This window comes from Sardina pilchardus, chromosome 1, assembly GCF_963854185.1.
Source record: "Sardina pilchardus chromosome 1, fSarPil1.1, whole genome shotgun sequence".
Taxonomy (NCBI): Eukaryota; Metazoa; Chordata; class Actinopteri; order Clupeiformes; family Clupeidae; genus Sardina; species Sardina pilchardus.
Genome location: NC_084994.1, coordinates 43,906,551 through 43,911,520, shown reverse-complemented (window position 1 = coordinate 43,911,520; position 4,970 = coordinate 43,906,551). Strand labels below are relative to the sequence as shown.

At 47.3% G+C, this 4,970-nt stretch overlaps 1 protein-coding gene across 1 annotated transcript in view; it reads left to right on the top strand.

Moving 5' to 3' along the window:
* rptor (regulatory associated protein of MTOR, complex 1) overlaps positions 1-4,970 on the top strand; it is a 174,092-nt gene that overhangs the window by 71,752 nt on the left and 97,370 nt on the right. The window lies entirely within an intron of this gene.

The window sequence follows — 4,970 nt, the reverse complement described above, 5'->3', positions numbered from 1 at the left end:
AATGCAAATCCGTTCCCCACATATGACTGTGAAGCCCATTATTTCTCCATTCAAATGCAAATGCTCCTCCCCTTGCGATTGCTTCAAACCCTACATCATTACGGATATTAGAAACCAAAAAAGAAAGGAGAGGGAGAAAAAAACGTTCTACACTCCATGGTGCGGTTTCGCAGGTTCATTTAGCCCGCACGCCCCTTTGATTGGGGGCTGAGATGGCTCAGATCCGTGTGGATATCCTCTCATAGTAATCGAGGTGTCTAGAGGGCGAGCCTCGCCGGAGCTATTTGCTTTTTATCAGCTTGATCAGCTCCAAATTTGTGGGCCTTTCATGTGTTTGTGGAGGAGAGAGGAGAGAGGAGGGAGGGAGGGAGGGAGGGAGGGAGGGGGGCTGTGCTGCCTTTGACATCCGCAGTGGTCCAGGAGGCCTGCTGTTTGGGGAGCGCAGTAGCCTCTGGTTGTTGTCCTGCATGACAAAAGCGCACTTTTCATGTCAGAGTTTGTGAGCCCTTGTGTGAGACCTTGATGTGTTGTGTTGTGTTGTGGATTTGTGGTGGTCTGTGACTCTGTGACTGTGTATGGTTGTGTGAGAGCGAGTTTTTGTGAGGGTGTGTGTGTCAGATGGACCTCTGTGTGTGTGTGTGTGTGTGTGTGTGTGTGTGTGTGTGTGTGTGTGTGTGTGTGTGTGTGTGTGTGTGTGTGTGTGTGTTTTGCTTTTGCTCTTTAAAAACGGCCTCCCCTTTCTCTAGCTCCATCGCTCATGAATAATTGATGAACACTTGATGGATGCATTGCCCCCATACAAGGCAGCAGGCTCCAAAGTTTGATCTTTCTCTCTCTCTCTCTCTTTCTCTCTTTCCCCCTCTCTCTCTGTCTCTCTCTCCCCCCTCTCTCTTTCTCTCTCTCTGTGTGTTTTTATGTGTGCGTGTGCACCAGGGTCTGTGCGATGACTGTAGTCCCCTCGGATTGCTCTTATGAATTAGTGTCACTCAAAAAAAGATTTGCTGCAATTAAATTGTAGCCTAATATCCCCGGTGAAAAACACTGCCATGGTGATTGTCATGGTAATTTGTAGGATTACAATATGCTAATATGTTAATTACTGTGGATGTTTTTGTGTGCACCATCCTGTCTCGACTCTGGAGACATATTTGCCATAAGGATTATATTGCAATGCACACACTATCCTGTGCTGTAGAATTGTATTACCCGATACTATGATTTGTTGGGCAGACCCCTAAGCAACAATGTTTTTATTAGACGGATAGTCTGTGTTTCATTGTATGGGAGCTATATATCATTTAAACAAGCAAAAGGGAATCAACAAAACAAAGAGGGAACAATGCTGCGACCAGTTGTGACATGGGAATTGGCCCATTCGTTCTGCTACATTTGACAGCAGCTCTTTGAAGTCATACAATGGATTCACATATATTTACCCTTGCGTTACAAGATGAAGTTATTCTCTGTCCGCGCCTGTCTGTGCCAAGCTATATTTCTTTTGTTTACCACCGAGAGAAATACCTCAAGCTCTCGAAAAAAACAAAACAAACCTGATGCGCTGAAATTACACGCTTGATCAAACCTGTTCATTTTCCTTAATTCCTAATCTTTTTGCCAGACCGAACCTGCTGACATGTCTTAAGGGGACCCAATTAGTCGATGCAGAAGTAGCTCGTTTGGATTTGTTATGATGATGATGACCTTGAACCGTAGACAAGTGAAGTGTGCGGAGCACTGGCGGTTTAATTCGCACCTGACAGCGGGTGTTGAGTGTGCCGCCCTGAACCCTCGCGGCTCCTATTATTCTCAGGGAGGGCTGCCGATGGGGAGACATGGCGAGCGAGGCAGACAGAGAGAGAAAGGAGAAAGCGAGAGAGAGGGAAAGAAAATGAGAAAGTGAAATGAAATGGAGGGAGCGGAGGAGAGAGGGTAGAGGTGAGGAGAGTTGGACAGATAGATGGGCTGTGTGTGTGTGTGTGTGTGTCTGTGTGTGTGTGTGTGTGTCTGTGTGTGTGTGTGTGTGTGTGTGTGTGTGTGTGTGTGTGTGTGTGTGTGTGTGTGTGTGTGTGTGTGTGTGTGTGTGTGTGTGTGTGTCTCGGTGTCGGTGTGTGTGTGTGTCTCGGTGTCGGTGTGTGTGTGTGTGTGTGTGTGTGTGTGTGTGTGTGTGTGTGTGTGTGTGTGTGTGTGTGTGTGTGTGTCTCGGTGTCGGTGTGTGTGTGTGTGTGTGTGTGTGTGTGTGTGTGTGTGTGTGTGTGTGTCTGTGTCTGTCTGTGTGTCTCTGTGTGTGTGTCTGGGGCCTCCGTGGGGGCCCCTGCTGTCTCCTGGCTGGCAACTCCGCGGAGGGCTCTTGGCCCTCGGCCCCCTGCCACCACACCGCATCCAATTACCACACACCACCCAGCCAGCACACACCACCCAGCCAGCACACACGGCACTGCACCGCACCACACCACCCAGCCAGCACACACGGCACCGCACCACACCACCCAACACCACCCAGCTCGCCCGCACCGGACCGGCGCACACTGGATCTGTTTTAAAGCAGAACCCTTAAGATAGAGACAATGACATGATGATTAGGATTTCTAAAATCTCTGTGTCTCTGTGTGTGTGTGGGTGGCTGTGTTCATTAGGAGCGAGTTCAAACTTATTGCAGAATTATTACAGAACACAAACTACTGTGTAGTGTTCTGTGTTTCTAGCAAGTGTTGTGAGAGCTTATGAGGAGGACGAGGAGAAATCTCTCTCCCTTTTTAAATAATAGAGCACCAGTTTCAATAGACAGCAGTGTAATGTGATTTTCCAGAGAAGAATCATGCTTGCAGCTTTCATCATTAAATGAAAATATATTCCTCTATGATGTTTGGTGTTTGTGTGTGTGTGTCTGTGTGTGTCTGCGTGAGTGCGTGTGCAACATCTTGCGTGTTTTGCCATTTGCAAGTTTGTGTGTACGTGTAAGCATTTAAGTGCGTGTGTGTTTGCATGTGTGTGTTGTCTCCCGTCGCCTTGCCGTGCCAGGCGGTGTGTGTGTGTGGGTGTGTGGCATCGCTGCCTTCGCGTGACTCAGCGCTCTGACTGGCCGGCCGAGCGTCTGATTTTCCTGTCGCAGCAGAGGCGCCCAGCAGGCCCAGCCTTTGGCACTTTTAAACACAGAAAGGATTTTAGCACTTTGCGGCTCGGGCGGGTTTTTTTTCGCGGCGTTTTTCTTCTCTCCGTGAACAGGCTGCAAGCTGGCCATGTGGACAACACGGGGGCTTGTTTAATCCTGCCGGCGCGATGTCTGCAGTGGACAGAAGAGCCGGTTCAGTGGAGCTATGTGCAGCTGCACAAACAGAATAGAAAAACTCTACTCTAGATTCTGCTTAATGGCAGACATTTTTGAGGTTTTTAAAGTATTTCAGGGCATACTTGGAATTAGCATTTTTTAAAGTTTAAATGTATTTTGCGGCATTTAAAAATAAAAAATGCTCAAGTGATTAGTTTTGATTAGTTTTTCACAGAGTCTGCACAGTATGAAATTGCTAGTCGACAGAAAGTTCATTATTTTTTATGAAGGCCTTCCTGGGAGTGTTTGCCTTTATCTTGAACCCAGTCTAGTCTAGATTAAGTCCTCACTCATTGCTGTTACTGTTTGAAGACATATTTTGAAGTTTCTTGACTGAACTTGAAGTCAGCAATGGATGCTATCAGATAATTACCTTGTAATGCTCAGATGCCTTCTTTGAGTGTGTGCTTCTTAAACCAGACCAACAACTCTAATACCGTTCACTCAGTAAGGGTGTTATTGCATGGTGTGTTGTAATTACATAGTCGTTACACGTTAGTAGAGAGTAGCAAGCGTACAGAGCATATAGAGTAGTCTCAACAGGTGACACCTGTGAGATGATTGACTACCGTAATTTCGCGACTATTAGCCACGGCTTATTGATTGATTTTACATTTCTTCAGTTATGAGGTTAATACAGGGGGGGCAGTTAATATGGTGTTTATATGGCATAAAACACTGTCCTGTGGCTTATACACAATGCGGCTTATATGCAGGAAATTGCTGTAGTGTTGCACTGATGTATAGATCCTGTTGCTCCTAGACGTCTCCTACCGTGCAGCCCCGCACGGAAGCGTCTGGAAGAGTCTGGCCATGGTCAGTTCGGAGTGGAGATGTGCTGGTCCATCAAGAGACCAGAACACCCCTCAGGGCAGTCTAGAGGGAGATAAGAGGACTGTGCTGCATATTCATTATTAACCACATTAACCCCCCCCCCCTCTCTCTCTCTCTCATTCGGCCTCCTGCCTCTCTGCCACCCAGCCCAGCCTGCTGCTGATATGAGGACTGTAAAGCCTCCGTGTCCCCGTCACTTTCCCCGCTCGCTTTATGGGTTGAGTGTGTGGGGGTCAAGGTGACCTTCAGCTCCCGCCTGCAGTATACTGCGGCTGGGAGGCTTACGACGGGCAAAACAACAGCACCTTGTAATGTCCAATTTCCCCCCCCTCTGTCTTTTCCTGTCCTCCCCCTTCCCTCACCTGGCTCTGGGTCTCTCTCTTCTGTTCAGTCATCTTTTTTTCCCTCTCCTCTCGTTTATGACCTTCTCATCATTGCTTCTGTCAGGTCATGGATCTGACTCCTCATCTCTCTGAACGATCCTTCTCTCCATCTCTCTCTCTTCCCTCTCTTCTGTACTCTGTGTCTTGTTCTCTGTGACTAGCTTTATCTCATTTGATAGTTAACGTAACGTTCCTCCTTGTCTGTACTCTGTGTCTTGTTCTGTGTGACTAGCTTTATCTCATTTGATAGTTAACTTTCCTCCTACACAGCATGTTGTATTTTAGCTTCTTTTGTTCTTGTTCTCGCAGTTTTTTTTTCCTGGCTGTTTACTTGGCTTGTCCTCTGGGTCTTTGCTCTGAATTATTTCTTATTTCTCTTTTTCACTTCCCCTCTGCGCTCTCTCTCTCTCTCTCTCTCTCTCTCTCTC